Source organism: Triturus cristatus, chromosome 3_2, assembly GCF_964204655.1.
Source record: "Triturus cristatus chromosome 3_2, aTriCri1.1, whole genome shotgun sequence".
Classification (NCBI taxonomy): domain Eukaryota; kingdom Metazoa; phylum Chordata; class Amphibia; order Caudata; family Salamandridae; genus Triturus; species Triturus cristatus.
In genome coordinates, this window is record NC_140584.1 from 926,997,633 (window position 1) to 927,014,734 (window position 17,102).

The following is a 17,102-nucleotide window of genomic DNA, read 5'->3' on the forward strand; positions in this document are numbered from 1 at the left end:
TTGCAATAATGTTCAATATCTAGGTTTTAAAAAAAAAAAATAGGTAACTATTAGTCGTTCTACTTCTTCAGATTAAGCAACCTTAACATTTAGAAAAAGCGTAAAAATAAACTGACATAGCTAGGGATTGTCTCTCTTTCTTTTCTATTTGAGTGATATCCTTCTTACACTCCACTTTCTGCATGCCCTGGTGCCTCTGATTTTACCCTACCATTTGACACCTTACTTGCTACTAAACTTAAGAAAACTACCCATATCCGTCCACACAGATCCTATACTCTCCATCTGAATAACCATTCCTGCAATACCAAAACCTTATAAACCAATTTCCTCCTCCCGCTCTCAAACTACATTTTTGCTTTCTATTCTAATCGATCCTTGCCATCTCACAATATCTAGCCTCTGCAACTCTATTTAATCATCCCTTTTTCCACTTGCATCGACTCGAATAGTCACACCTAACCCTTTTTACCTTAAAACATCACCACTTGCAAATGGAAGAAAATATTCCATTTCCTTAGGGTGCAACACTAACCCAATAGCTAACAAATCTACAATAATAATAAATAACCATTGAATTTACTGCTAACTTTGGTCTTGAAACACTTTCACACCTCGTCAAGGGTAGTAAATACTATATAAATGCAATTACAATACGATATAAAACTTTCTTTAACCAAAAATAGTTTATCTCTAGAACCCTCTTCCCCTTAACAAAAAGCTTTTTAAAGCAATATCAAGAAATCAGATAACACTGTGATAAGGCAACTGTGTACGATTATACAAAACCAGCAACTCCTATTGAAGTGCAACCCATTTACATGTAAAAAAAAAAAACTGTAACACAAAGGGGATGGCAACCCTGCCTTAATGACAGCCATTGATAAAGTAATAGCTTAAGGTTGCTTAATGCAGCCCTACACAACATATAGGAGGAAGGGAAAAAGAAAGCAGGTTGAGGGAAAAGAAAGCAGGTGCTCGGTAAATACAATGATCTTCCACAAAATGCCCATACAACACTGCTTGGAAGAGCGGTAGTGCCTAATGGCCACATCTCAGATGTGTGGTTGGGTTAACTGGAACGTGGAAAAAGGAAAGGTAAGAAGTGGGGAAAAGTGCCAGGGATTAAAGATGGAACTCTTAGTGTGTACAAGATAAATACTGGGGATGTGCAGTGGCAGGAAGAGTATCCAAGATAGAAAGTGAGGGGGGAGGTGTTAGATGAACAACGTCTGTTATTGTCCATAAGAATTTGCCAAAGAGTGCAATAAATGCTGTGGTTGTCTGGCGGAGTTGTGGAGATGGAGAAGTGGAAGGGGTGAGAAAACATACAAATGAGAAAATAGAAGGGTGGGTGTGTGGCTGTTGGCAAAATTGTGTTTTTTCTCCAAAACCTGGTGGCAAAGTAAGCATTTCAAACATGAGCAGTTGGCTATGTACTTGCTTCCCAGAGCATCAACCTTCAGATACAAGACACGTTTGAAAAGAAGGGGACTGCGGGGAATATGAAGAGTATTGATCCATCTTTACCTGGTTACAAACTCGGGCAATCTTATGGGCAGAATAATAAGTGACGTTGGCCTGAATTAAAAAGTCAGGTTGAATTCTGACTGCCGAGGAGCTGAATCGGCTGAGAGAGAAATAATAAGGACACTTCTGTTTCAGCACCACTATGAGGGAATGCTGCTGCTGGCTGCTTATAATACACTAGATCTGGATTCTGTGTAGAGAGCAGCACCACATGGTTAGGTTCATGTGAGCCACACCCATCCGTTTTAGAAGAGACCAAAGGAGTCCTCCAAGGTGTAACAGTGCCGTTCCTGCAGGAGGTCAAAGAGCTGTTTAGATTTTTTCATTTTTTTTATTTTTTTTATTTTTAAATCAACTCTAGGGACGTATAAACGTTTTACTGGGCTGTAAATTAAGAGAACCGGGGCAAATTTTCCTCAACTAGTAAGCTGCTTTCTTCCTAGAGCAAAGACGACTTTACACGTGCCTCCTTCCCATGCAAATAAATGGAATCTCTTGAAGGACCAAGCCGCTGCGCATTTCCACTGAAACATTTCGTATTACTGAATTGATCTTCTAGATCCTTCTCTAAATGCAAAACCACAGCAAGCACAACCATCTGGTTTTGTGCTTCTTGTGTTTATTTTAATAGGGTCCCATGTAGTAACACAGCATTATTCATTGCAGGATCTGAAGAGGGATTGTTGCATACAGATTTAAAGGAAAAATCAGAGTAAGAAAACTAAGTGTGCATCCCAAGAATACGAAGCAATGCGAATAATCCAATTAATAGCCGAAGTCCACACACTGCATTCGATATCTTCCCCCTATACACAGCCAAGGGCCTGATAAACCCATGATGTATTACAATTGCACATTGTCGTTATTGGACACCATGTATGCATTCTTCTGCTGTGACAAAATCATTAGCTTCACTATTTTAACCAAACTATATTAGCCTACAACTGACAACTAGCAGGGAACCCATCTGCCGAAAGAAAAGCACAGTAAAAACATGCTTATTTTGGTCTCCTAAACATAAAGCAGAAGTATCCTATAGGTTTGTCTACACAACCAGTTACATACCCCAACACAATCTCTGCCGTCTGCTATCCTTCACTCCCTTGATGACCTCAAATGAGGACCCCAATGCAACCCCACCAGGTTCAGATCACTGGAGCTACTTGGTGCTCTCCTCTGAGCCTCTACCAAACAGGCACCACCCCCTCGCTCTGTGTTGAAACATGACCACAAGTTCCATCAAGGAAGGACCAGAACAGTAAAACCAATTTGGATCCCTCTAACACCAGCAAAGAAAAATATATATCTAAATATATGTGCCCAAAATATCCAAAAAAGTACTGTACGGGGCATCAGCGGGGTTTGAGCTGAATTTATTGTGAGCATATTATATATATATATATATATATATATTACCTACTGGCGGTCGCCAGTAGGTAGTTATAGTTAGGACCACGTTTCCATAGGAAAACCTCAACATTCTATTTTGAATAACTTTGGCGCCGGTCGACGAATCCTCGCGAATTTCTCAAAATAGGTGGGGCGCTACGCTCCGCTCCTACCCTGAAAGTCTCGGGGGGATTCGTCAAGCGGGGGCTGAGATAAAAGGGGGGTCCCAAAACGCGTTTTTCCCATGCATTTTTCCATAGGACCTTTAGAACGAGCTACAGCCCGAACGGCTGAACAGAATTACTAGAAATTTGGCAGAGAGGTAGTCCCTAGGTCAAGGAAGTGCCTTTTGTAGGTTTGGTGTAAATCTGTTCAGTAGATTCTGAGAAAATAGCCTTTAAATCAATATATATATCTGAGCCCGCTTACGGTACGCTTACCGTACGCTTACGGTAAGCGTACGGTGGCGTGCGCGAGCGCGATTCTGATTGGCTCTTAGATCTTAGTAAACATTCGAATCGGCAGAAACCAGGAAGCGGCGTCCGCCATTTTGTCTACCGCACTGAGTGTTATGTATCAAACATGATGGCCAAAAACATGTTACGGGGATGTTTTGACAACTCCCTCTCACATAGTCATGTTGAGGGAGTCCCCAAACATCCCCCAAGAGCAAAAACGGCATTATTTTTTTTTCGGCAATTTCGCGGGGTACGCTTACCGTACGCTTACCGTAAGCGTACGGTAAAAAAATAAAAATAAAAAAAACACTATCCACACTTTCTCCACCCCTTGTGCAAATGGTGGCCGAAGGCCACCATTTGTGCATGGCTTATCAGAGCACAGAAATTTCCCAAAAAATTTCAACAGATTACCTATCACAAGGAAGCGCATAATATGTCCTCCATGTGCGCACGGTGCGCGAAGCGCATCGTGCGTACATGGCCCATCTAGCGTAACGTGGGCACGGCACTAACTGCGTAAAGTGGGTGCGCGGTGCGCGAAGCGCACCGCGTGCTCACTGTGCGCGCACGGTGCGCGAAGCGCACCGTGCGCGCACGGAACGAACTGCGTTAAGTGGGCGCGCACGCCACGAATGGCGTAAAGTCACTTAGCATTTAAAAAACCGTACAAATTCACTGAAAAAAACATAGGTTTCACACACGTTATAGTTAGGAATTAGCATTTAAAAAACCTTGCAAATTCACTGAAAAAACCATAGGTTTCACACATGTTATAGTTAGCGGAAATTTTACTGATAAAAAACCAATGAAATTGCCCCGTTATAGTTAGTGCTGGCAACTATAACTCACGCGACCGCAATCTTCTGCTGATGACATATGTGTCTTTATGAAAAAAAAATATTTGTAATATATGTATAGCTAAAAATGTATGGAAGAAGACATGGGCAAATAAGTGTCTAAATACAGTATTAGCATCAGCAGAGGATTGCGGTCGCGTGAGTTATAGTTGCCAGCACTAACTATAACGGGGCAATTTCATTGGTTTTTTATCAGTAAAATTTCCGCTAACTATAACATGTGTGAAACCTATGGTTTTTTCAGTGAATTTGCAAGGTTTTTTAAATGCTAATTCCTAACTATAACGTGTGTGAAACCTATGGTTTTTTCAGTGAATATATATATATCTTCAACCAAACTCCTCACCAATCCTCACCATTCGACAAGTCTCCACAGCACCAGAGAGAGTCCACAGGTATTTCAATCTAAAAAGTGCTTTATTTAGTACACCATAAGTGCGGGCATGGACGGTCAACGCGTTTCAGCGACTGCCTTCAAATATATATATATTACCTACTGGCGGTCGCCAGTAGGTAGTTATAGTTAGGACCACGTTTCCATAGGAAATCCGCAACATTCTATTTTGAATAACTTTGGCGCCGGTTGACGAATCCTCGCGAAATTTTCAAAATAGGTGGGGCGCTCCGCTCCTACCCTGAAAGTCTCGGGGGGATTCGTCAAGCGGGGGCTGAGATAAAAGGGGGGTCCCAAAACGCGTTTTTCCCATGCATTTTTCCATGGGACCTTTAGACACAGCTACAGCCCGAACGGCTGAACAGAATTACTTGAAATTTGGCAGAGAGGTAGTCCTCAGGTCAAGGAAGTGCCTTTTGTAGGTTTGGTGTAAATCTGTTCAGTAGATTCTGAGAAAATAGCCTTTAAATCAATATATATATCTGAGCCAGCTTACGGTGCGCTTACGGTGCGCTTACCGTACGCGTACGGTGGCGTGCGCGAGCGCGATTCTGATTGGCCCTTAGATCTTAGTAAACATTCGAATCGGTCGAAACCAGGAAGCGGCGGCCACCATTTTCTCTCTCGCAATCTGACAGGGGGTTGAAAAACCAAGTGCAAAAACATGTAAAGGGGCTGTTTACACAGCTCCCAAGCACCTAACCATGTCGAGGGAGTCCCCAACGATCCCCCAAGTGAAAAAAGGCAATTTTAATTTTTTCGAAAATTTCGCCGATTACGCTTACCGTACGGTAAGAAATAATAATAATAAAAAAAAAATCCACATTCTCCCCACCCCATGTGCAAAAGGTGCCCGAAGGGCACCTTTTGTGCATGGCTTAATAGAGCTAAACAAAACATATATTTTACCTGTCACAACGATGCTCATCATATGTCCTCCATGTGCGCGAAGCGCATCGTGCGTTAATGGCCCATCTAGCGTAACGTGGGCACGCGGTGCGCGAAGCGCACCGTGCGCGCACGGAACGAACTGCGTTAAGTGGGCGCGCACGCCACAAATGGCGTAAAGTAACTTAGCATTTAAAAAAACGTACAAATTCACTGAAAAAACCATAGGTTTCACACACGTTATAGTTAGGAATTAGCATTTAAAAAACCTTGCAAATTCACTGAAAAAACCATAGGTTTCACACATGTTATAGTTAGCTGGACATTTTACTGATAAAAAACCAATGAAATTCCCCCGTTATAGTTACTGTAGGCAACTATAACTCACGCGACCGTAATCCTCTGCTGATGACATATGTGTCTTTATGAAAAAAAAATATTTGTAATATATGTATAGCTAAAATTTAATGGAAGAAGACATGGGCAAATAAGTGTCTAAATACAGTATTAGCATCAGCAGAGGATTACGGTCGCGCGAGTTATAGTTGCCTACAGTAACTATAACGGGGGAATTTCATTGGTTTTTTATCAGTAAAATGTCCAGCTAACTATAACATGTGTGAAACCTATGGTTTTTTCAGTGAATATATATATATATATATATATATATATATATATATATATATACACACACACTTACCACTTACTACTAACTCTATACAGCATATGTGTATAAATATACGAAAGTGTAATTTTAATCTCTTACGTACTTCAATACCACTACTCAAATCATTGTAGAGTACCCAAAGATAGATTGGTGTACATGCATTCCAATTTAGCCTTTCCTGTGCTACATACAGAATTTATTTCAGAAGTGATAGAAGATTGTACCTCATGGATAAAAACACAATTACCTGGGGGGAGGGAGGGGGAGAATTCAACAGACCTTTTTTTAACTGAGTTTCTCACATTCAATCGTTTCGAAAAGCAGGATTTTCAAATGCATCTGCCATCTTTTCCCAATGTAATCCTTTATGGCCTAATTTATTCCCATGACTCATATATACCTGAACATTCAGATCAACCCAATTTGACATTTAAAATAAAAAAAAGAAACTGCAGTAAATTTTATACAATAAGAGCTAAACAAGAATAAATCAATACAAATGTGTGCTGCGCTAATAAATCCTTTCTGGCCATCGGTGTCAGTTATTAACACTATATATCTGTTAGTTCACTCTTATTTTCAATCAGATCATCGCTAGATTGTCCAGTCAATTTCCTCACGTTCGCTTTTATGTCCAATACATTCCACTGTCTCCAGCCTCTTATTGTTATTTTTTTGTCTTTTTCACGGCGCACAATCTGACAATATTATAGCATTGCAGTGCAGAATACGGTTTTCTCAATCTTCCCATCGAACACTAGAATCCGATTCAGTTTTTTGCGGTATGAAGGGTTGCAAGGTTCTATTCTTGGTGGATGAGACTGGAGGGGTGTATCAAACTGCTTAAGCATTTCGTCTGTCGACATTCTATCGATGTGGGTATTTCCATCACGTAATTATATCCAACCCCCATACTTGTTTTCCAGTGTCTTGAATGATTTAGAACCCTGCTGCTCTTGCAAAGTCCCTCCATTTTCTATCTGCTCCATTTAGGCACTTGAGCTAAATTGAGTCTCCTAAGAGAGCCACAGCTGACTCCCTCCCTGAGCCAAGTAGAACAAAAAAAAACATTTTTTTCCCATACGATATACAATTTTACACAGAACTAGAACATGTGAACGTACCATCGGTTACCACCACAACCTTTCCCCCTTTTAGGAGTTATATTCACAACCATTTAACTCTGCTTCTCAAGCTTTTGATATAATCTGTTTAAAACTGCAAATGATATGTCTTGACCATACATCTGACTTCTTTACTTCACTCATCTATTCAATTTACCCTAATGTCACGTTTAGCTTCTCTGGCCGCTCAGACTTGAATCCTCCACTAATCTATAAAAAGTAATTTTTTTCCTTCCCCAAGTGTCAATTACAGTTCCTCCTGCCTTGCTTCTTTTATTTTCTAGGTGCCAGTGGATGCTGCATGCACCAGAATTCTATGGCAGGATCCAGAGGCGAGGATTAGGCATGATCTTTCTTCTTTATTTGACCAGCAGCCTTTTAATAAAATATACATAACACAAGGACTACACATCCAATGAGTCCTTAGTAACAACACATCAAGTTCATGAACAAACAGCAACTGTCCAATCAGGAGAGCTCCTGCTTCCTTATCTTGGAATGACCCTGGCTGGACCCACTTTTTTAGGTCTCACCTAGCGACAGCGCATGCGCTGCTCGCTTGCGAGATCTATTGACGTCGATTTTGCTGTCGAAGGGGTACAGGAGATGTGCAAGGGCCCGGACAGGAGATGTGCACACGTTCAGGGTTCAGTGCATGGCGCACTTTTCCTCCCTCAGCGTTTCAGCATGGCACACTTTAACTTTACCTCCTTCCCTCCCCCCATCGGCTCCCGATCATCTCGGAAGCTCCAGAGGACCCTGCACAGCATCAGCAGTCTCGGAGTCGGCGCTTCGAATCATGTGGCAGGTTGGAACAGGGTCATCAAGGCACTTTAATCCCACCCGAACCTCTGAAAGTTGAGAAAAGGGTGGGTTGAGGGGAGGGGGAGGGGGGGGGGGGGAGCAAGGAGATTATAAATTTGGATGGGTACTAGCGTAGCGCCTGTTCTGGGGTGGGGGAGTTGGGGACAGTTTTGGGGTTTGGTTGGGGTAGGTAGATCCACCGGTGTGTTCCAATGTAGGGGGAAAGTGTTCAGGAGGAATTGGCTGCAGCATGGGTACGATACTGGATTTGAAATGTGTTATCTGGAAGGTATTGGGGCTCCACACAATGCTGTGACGCCATTAGGTACATGCTTACTTGATGAGGCGGGGAACCCACATAGCCTTTCACCAGGAAACACACATCACTCGGACTGAGGGGCTGGCGCTGCAGCGTAGATAGAGGGTCAACTGTTTTACACGACTTATTCGGCTTTCGCTAGGGGTGTACTGATATGGGTCAGAGCGGGAATCCCATTCCAACCGATGCAACAATTAGTGGATCCAGAGGGGAGGTTTGTGGTGGTGGCAGGTCGCTTGAATGGCGAAGATGTGACGCTGGGTAGCATTTACGCTCCAAATGTGGATCAGGTTTCTTTCTTTGGTCGCCTGTCAGGGAAATTGGCACCCTACCTGACCGGCTCGATATTAATGGGAGGAGACTAACTCGATTGCAGAGATGTATAGATCCCACCCTCTGCTCCCTGATGCTCTAATACATAGAATCTCCAAGGCTAGTTGCGCATGGCAGACTAACTGAGGGCTAGTAGACACATGGCGAGAGCATCATCAGGAGGAGCGGGATTACTCTTATTATTCTGGCCTTCATGAGCTACATATGCGACTTGATGCAATACTATGCACATCTGACATCCACTCCAGGGTTCTCCATAGCGAATACTTCACTAGGACAGTGTTGGATCATAACCCACTATTGGTACAGATAAGATGGGTCCGAGAGAGAGCTGTGATACCAACCTGACAGCTGCGACCGGAAGCGCTGGAAGATCCAGCCTTCTACGAGGACCTTGGAACGGGTACGAGTCAGTATTTTGCTGAAAATGAGGGCACAACAACAACAGTGGCAATGGAGTGGGATGCTTTCAAGGTAGTAGTGCGGGGCCTATGTATTACCAAAATGGTGGGAGTGTGGAAAACGCTATTAAATGACGTTGAAGCAGCAGAGCGCAGGTTGCGTGAGGCTGAAAGGGCGTGACCAGAGGATTTGGGGGCACAGAAGGAGGTCTTGGAGGCCAGAGAGGCGGTGGCGGCTCAGGTGGAGCGGTGACGCTCTTTTGATCACAGGGCATATCGAGCGAGGGTGCATGCAGAGGGGGATAAGGCGAGCGCACTGCTGGCGTGGTTAGCTAACCCGATCCCCCGAGGGACACCTATATTGGGATTGATGGTACCGACGGGGGAATTGGTGCACACACAGCGAGGGATAAATGGCTTGTTTCTGGACTACTATACTGAACTCCATCGCAGTAAACTACGACACGATGAAGATGCGATAGGGGAGTTCATGTCTGGATTGCCTTTGCCTAGACTGGAGGGGGAGCAGGCAGACCTTTTAGGGCAGGAGATTACGCGCTGAGAGATTTGGTACGCGATTAAGCATATGGCGCGTAACAAGACTCCCGGGATGGATGGCCTGCCAATAGAATTTTATTCTGCGTTTGTAGATTGCTTAACTCCATGATTATTGGCGAAGTATCAGGAGGCCTGGAAAGTGGGGAAGTTACCGATGACCACTCGAGAGGCTAATATTATCCCTTTGCTGAAACCTGGGAGTGAACCATCTGACATGACAGCATATCGCCCACTCTCAATGTGGACCACTGACTATAACATTTTTAGCAGGATCCTTGCCGCCCGGCTCCTCCCATGCCTGACACAGTTAGTCCATCAGGACCAGACGGGCTTCATTCCCACGCGTAACACATCTGGCAACGTGCGGCGGCTACTTCGTATTTTGGAGGAGGACCACAGTATGGTGCCTTCTGCAACGGTCCTTTCAGTCGATATTGAAAAGGCTTTTGATAGACTGGAGTGGCCATTCCAATTTCGGGTTATGCGAGTGATGGGCCTGGGCGAGGCCTTCGTGGAGTGGACCCAGATACTCTACAGCTCAGCGACGGCCCGAGTGCGAACCGGGGCGACTGTTTCATTAGCTTGCTCAGTTGGGCGAGGAACGTGACAGGGGTGCTCGTTGTCCCCATTGCTGTTTGCTCTTGCAATTGAACCAATGGCTGCCCATGCCAGGTCCAGGAAGTGCTATGCTGGTCTGGCGCTGCGCGGGGACATGCAGTATATCTCGCTATACGCGGATGATTTACTCATGTTTCTGGCCACTACAGAAGAGGCTTTGACGGGGGCAAATGCGTTGCTGCATACGTTCGGCGCGGTGTCGGGGCCCCGGGTGAACTGGGCCAAGACTTGCCTGTCTCCTGTGAAGCAGATGACGGCGATCCCTATCCGGGTGGGAGGAATACGATGGGAACCTCATTGCTTGCCTTATCTCGGGACTAATATATATATCATACGCAAGAGAACCTGCTAGAGGGTAATGTGGGTAGGGCGCTGCGAGGAATTAAAGGGAGCATAGCATTCTTGGGCACATTGCCGCTATCAGTGGCGGGCCGAGTGGCACTACTGAAGATGGTAGCATTACCTCGGCTGCTGTATTATTTTAGGACACTGCTGATTTGGATACCAGGCTCCGTATTCAAAACGCTCCGATCCCCGACGGGGGTATTTATATGGGGGAAAATGGCAGAAGGCGGGTGGCTTTAACAATGATGATGCGACCCCAGGCTGAGGGAGGATATGTGGTTCCAGACTTTGAACTCTATTACCTGGCAGCCCAACTGCAGTGGCTTACTCAAGCGGTGGCAAGAGAGTTTAGGGGCCCAGATGGACCGACAGGCCGGTGGATACCACGCCACGTGCTATCATTTCTTATACTGCGTCAACGACCTAGGCGTAGCTCATTGAACCATGAGGAGAGGACGCTGCGCTTGTGCTGGATACAGAGTCAACGAAGGGGTGGGGTTATTAGGCCTTACGCACCAGAGATTCGTTTGGGTATGTGCACAGCCCTACCACATGGGGGGGGGGAATTGGTCAGCACTGGCGATATGGGAGGAACAGGGGCTACAAGTGATGGAGGACCTTTATGAGGATGGCGTTCTCTTACCTCATCAGACACTGCAAGATAGATATGGCATACCCAGAGGCAACTTCTTACTACATTCAGCTCTCGTGACTGCAATCCAACGCCATTGGGGAGGAGGGTTATTGGAGCCGCAGACATCTTTAACATGCCAATATGTGGTGATGACAGCGGGGACCTATAAAGCTATAACATGCCAATACAGACGACAGGTGGCTGAGGGGGTGCAGCCATTCAGCCAGTTGGAAAGGAAATGGGAGGCTGACCTGGGTAGGGAGATCCCTGAAACAACGTGGTCTAAGATAGTAGAGAGAGCGTGGAAGAGCACGCGCAATGCTCGCTTTCAGCTTATCCACTTTTAGTTTTTACATAGGGCGTATTTGACTCCGGCAGGATAAATAAGTATTTTAATGTCGACACAGCCAGATGTCCCCGTTGCAACTCAGAGGAGGCGGAATTTATGCACATGGTGTGGAGTTGCCCGCACTTGGGGACATATTGGGAGGAAGTGATAGATGCCCTATGTGAGATAACGGACAGGCGTATAGAGCCAGACATGGGGGTGTGCATACTACACTGGTTCCCACATACGGCTAGGACGAAAATCATGAGTTTTTAGACCTGGGGTTGCTATTGGCCAAAAGGGAGTTAACGATGCATTGGAAATTCAAGCAGGGTCCCAGCATTGACCGTTGGAAGGCAGAACTAACTAAATGGGCAGCCAGTGAGAGTACGGTACGGTTCCAGCAGGCTAGGAGAGTCCAAAATTATAAGGCGCTGGAGGCTGTGAAAGCATGGGAGGCTATGGTTGTGCTGCTGTTGCTACCTGACACTGGGTCGGATGGCGAATCAACAGATACGCCAACAGACGCATCCTTAATCGAGGGACTATAGTGGGGCTCCTAGCACCTTTGGGAGGCGTCGCTGCAAAAATGGAATTGAACTGGACCAGACTACTTAGTCCAGTTGCAAAGAAGAGGCACTCCCCAATGACATATTGCGTACTATTGTCTGTTTTGCTAATTGCGATAAGGAAGGACACACCGGTGGAGAGGGTTGGAGAGGGACATAGGGGAGGGCGTTATAGTTAGTAGAGTAGATGCAAGCAATGATTGCAATAATGGCACAAAGGCTAGAATTGAATGGACCACTAAACTAAACTGGCATACTACGGACATTATCAGTAGCAGGAAGCACATGCTTGAAAGTACAATGAGTATTCCGCCGTATAAGTTTAACTACAGGACAAGGCCAGATAATGTTAAAAAGTCGAGAAAAGTGCATAGGAATAATGATGTAAAATAGCTGCAGGATGTTTGTATGTGAAAAAAAAAATCAATAAAAATAGATTTTAAAAAAACAAAACAAAAGAAGACGCGGTGCACTCGTCCAGTAGTGTGGGGCTGCAAGGGGGGGGGGGGGGGGGGGGGAGAAAGAGTCGTCCTCCACCCTCCTGTATCTGCTGCCGCCTGCGCCCGTCGTCTGTCACCCACCGGCGGGCAGCGCGGCGGCCGGCACAGCTAGCGGGATCTCCAGAGCTCACGCTGGCGTCTCATGACTGCAGGGCGAGCGTCTGGTAAAAATGGAAAGCTTTAGCGCGAGCTTCCTCGGTAAGGGATGGTTTTCTTTATTCGTTTGGGTAATGACAGGTGGTGATTATGTGTTATTTTTGGTCACGCTGGAGCTACGTTTCATCATCTCCCGAATTGGCAGTGCTTGAATAAACGAGAATGACGAACACTGGATAAAGGAAAACGTGAAGTGCAGTAGCGCTGCATTCTTGTGTGATTATGAACATCACCAATAGCTGAAAGAAATGTTCAGAATTCAAGAAATGTGTGTTCATCCGAAAGATCCATTGGAAAGGAAGCGGGCTGAAGGACGAAATGCTGGATTCAGTAATAACGAGTTAGGTTTTGCCTTAAAAACACATGGCAGCGGCCGCTTCAGAATGATGCGAAAATAGGACGCAGTCCCGATATCTGTGTTGGAAGCCAATTTATCAAACTAGCAGGCATTTTGAAATGGGTGGCTCTTGTACGCACGCACGCACTTGCACATGTCCTCCCGCTTCCATAGAGGCCTCGACCCCTGACCCACGGAGCACTTGGAGTACATCTTTTCATGACCTCGTTCTCTGCGGTGGTAAAACATGCACCCTCATCACCACCAATGTTTTCCGTGATGCATAGCCCGCATCCAGCTCCTGCCTGCCCTTCATGTGCAAGTGAAGGTTGCCGTGCTGTGGTCTGTGTGCTACCCGTTCTGTTCGAAGGTAGCGCACACTGCTGCTGTCTTCAACCCATCTTCTCTGTTTATTTTTGGGACTCTTGCACTGCTGTGCGGTGTCTGCTTTGTGTGTGTGCAGTTAGCATTGATGCTGCTGTGGTGCGTCTGTTCCGAGTGTGAAGGAGACTCGTAGTACCGTTACCTGCACTCTGCTTGCGCTATAGGAGTAAAACGTTCGAAGGAACCTCTTGTTTATAGAGGACACTCGCTTGCTTGGCATCTGCTGCGCCTATGCTTTGCGTTTTAGAAAAGATTATATTGCAGCTGCAAGTATCGAATCTGGTCTGTGGTGTGAGCGAAGCTTGGGCTTTGCTGAACCCAATGGTGCGAGAGGTAAGTTTGCTTCGATACTGTCGGAGCTGGGCTTGGTCTTTGTATGCTGAGAAAGTTTTCACTGCCAGAGAATAGGTGTTTTTAAAAAATAATTCAGGTTTATTTTTGAGGAATGTGTCATGCTGATTTAAAGATTGATAGAGATCTGTCAGAAGGCGCTATCTTGTTTTTGTGTCTGTTCTTTTATGAACATTTGTGTCGTCTATGTTGGCTGACTTCTGATTGTTTGGCCTCTACTGTTTCTAACTCTGACGTGAGAGACTGGACTTTGAAAGATGTTTGTTACCTGAGAGGTTCCTCTTCTGTCCAAACATGTAAAACGTAATCAATAGCACCATCCTCGTCCTGCACCTTCCATTGATACTCGCATTAGTATTAAGTGACAGAAAATGTATTCGAAAGGGCAGGTACGGAAAATGAAATGAAGTAAAAGGGAAGACAAGTGTTCATTGGAGGCCATATCAAAGTGCGTTCCAAGATAGCTTGTAACCTGCACAAGATGCTGATCTGCTGCCACCAATGCAATCTTTGTTTTTGGGGTGATGGAGTGTTCCAGAATTTGCCGGCACACATTACTTTGAATTTTCCATGAGTTCACTGCAGAACTGTCTGTGCAACACGTGGCTTTTACCTGGTGTGGATATCATGTCGTGGGTGCCGAGAAATAGCACCCTTAAAATGCAGGGTATCCATTTGGGAATGATGTCTGCTCTCTACCATAGTGTCTTAGCGGCACTGGGTGCTTTTATATGTTTGTTGGGTTTAAAAACACAAATAAAAGACATTGTCATTTACAATACAAACAGCTTAAACTCTCACAAATGCGAGACCTATTGCATTGAAAATGCTTGTTCTTCGCTGCTGGCAGCCAGCGTCAGTTAACTGCCTCTATGTCTCTTTGCGACTCTTTGTCGGACATGAAACGTGTGCCTTAATCTAACTGGGTTTTTTTCCGTTGCAAGCCGCGAAGCTACCGCTTTGTGTTTTAGGACAGCGAGAGCGCTTCGGCGCTCCTACGCGGCCGTTATTTCTCTCCTCAGACTTTGGATCTGAGAATCTGGGATGAGTGCGCGGAGGTACGCAAGCCACCAAAGGGCACGTCTCCTTTGTCCTTTCTAGGACGTTCCGACTACTCTTGAGCGCGGGACCGAAGGCGCGTCAGTTTCAAGACTGTGCGGAGCGTCTCCGTCTCTATGAGTGTCAGTTTCCTGGCCAGTCTGGTTATCTAATTACACCCCGCAGGGTAGGGATTGCAGGCGATTGCTCCTGCTGAGTGGCAGACGATACCAGGCTGTTGTAGTTTGAGAGCCCATTGATTCAAAGGGCATGTGTATGTGTGGACCACCTAGGCCAGTTTAACCCTGGGGAGTTGGTGGGAGTGTGATTGTCCTATTAAGGCCCATAGAGGAGTTTAGCTCGAGTTGCCTGACCCCCCCTCCCCCCCAAACAGATTTTGCCCTTCCCCCTACGTGTTTCCTGAACCTTTTGGCTAATCCAAGCCGCACTGATCCCTTTTACCTATACACCTTACCGGTTACCTTCCTCATACCCCTGGAGATACTTACCTCATGGAGGGTTTTGATGATTACTACGAGGAGGAGGAGGAAGTTATGCAGTACTCTGTCACAACCCCTCGCACCGAAGAAAGACCTTCCGGAGGCCCCAAACCTTCAGAGCAGCCCCCCCCCTCCCCAGAGGCAAATCCCGGCAAATGCCCCCACCAAGAGGGCGTGGACCTGGATGCTTTCGACAGGCTAAAGCAGGCGTTCTTGGGAGTCAAGACCCATGCCCCTCCGACGGAAGCCCCCCCCCCCCCCCCCCCCCCCCCAAGACCTTCCGCCACCGGAGGATCAGGGTTCGGCGTCCCCTGCCCACCCATCTGATGATTCTCCAGTAGGTTCTGATGGAGATTCGGATCACGATCGATCCTGGCACCCCTCCAAGTCTCCGCTACCGGAGAATCGCCCGACAATGGATCCTTCCAGGGATCCTCAATCAGATCTCCTAGATCCCGAAGAGCTTCTTCATGCTCGTTCCTCGGAATGGGTGCCCTGTGAGAAAGTGGCTACGTATGTGACAGAGAGGTTGCGGAAGCTATTGGACCAGGAGGTGCATTACCGCCTTAGGATGGAGTGCCCCCGTCCTTCAATATAGGGTAAAGTAGCAGTCACCCCGGAGATCGATGCCCGGATGGCGACCTTCCTAACTAAAGTACATGAAGGACCCGAAAAAAGAAATTGACCGTTCTTGGCGGGCTTGCCAAGATAATCTCCTAGATGTCACAGGTCCTTTACTGAAGATTTTCGATATAGCGGAGGATGCTAAGGCGTCCGGCACTCTCATCCTCCCAGATGTCCTCTCCAGTTGGGCTCAGAGAGCAATAATTTTCCTTGGCAACGTAAATTGCGCCATTTCCACAGAAAGGCGCAGATCATTGCTAACTGGATCCCAAGCTAGGGGAATTAGCTACATCGGAAGCTGGCCGGTAGCCCAAGGGGGTCTCTCCGGCGACCCATTTGTGAAATAACTTAGCAAGTTTGTTTCTACTTTCAACTCATTGGACAAGGCCCAATCCACGCAATTCGAACCTTTGGAAATTGTTTCCCCCAATGCTCCAGGCCCTCCAGGATCTCTGGGGCCCTTTCACGATCAACCTGTTCACTTCTCGCCTCGATCATCAACGGCCCCGTTTTTTCAGCTGGAGACCAGATCTGGGAGCGGTGGCCACAGATTCCTTCCTGCAGAATTGGGCAGTGGAGAGCAGCTACGCATTTCCACCCTTTGCGATGATAATGAGGTTGACGACGCAGGTACGACGTCAGGGGGCGGACTTGGTGGTGATCACCCCGCATTGGAGATCGCAAGTCTGGTTTCTAATTCTGATGGATCTTTCCTGGGCTTTTCCAATCCGTCTACTCCCGTTGTCTCATCTCCTGGGCGATCCGACCGGCAATCCTCACCCTCTGGTAGCAAACGACTCTCTACCACTCATGGGGTGGAGGGTTACCGTTCTCTATGGCAAATCCCAGGCCTTTCGAGAAGCGCTGCAGACCACCTCTCCCGTGCCTGGTCAGATAGAACTGTTAAGCGGTACCGATCGACTTGGTCACGCTGGTTGGGTTGGTGCCTTCAACTGAGTCTTTATCCCGTGGGGGCAGTCATTGTCCATGTCT

General features: G+C 46.4%; 1 protein-coding gene across 1 annotated transcript in view; it reads right to left on the minus strand.

Annotated features, from left to right (window-relative positions):
* The window catches only part of PTRH2 (peptidyl-tRNA hydrolase 2), a 29,182-nt gene that overhangs the window by 1,000 nt on the left and 11,080 nt on the right, over window positions 1–17,102 (minus strand). The gene's annotated exons all lie outside the window — the stretch shown is intronic.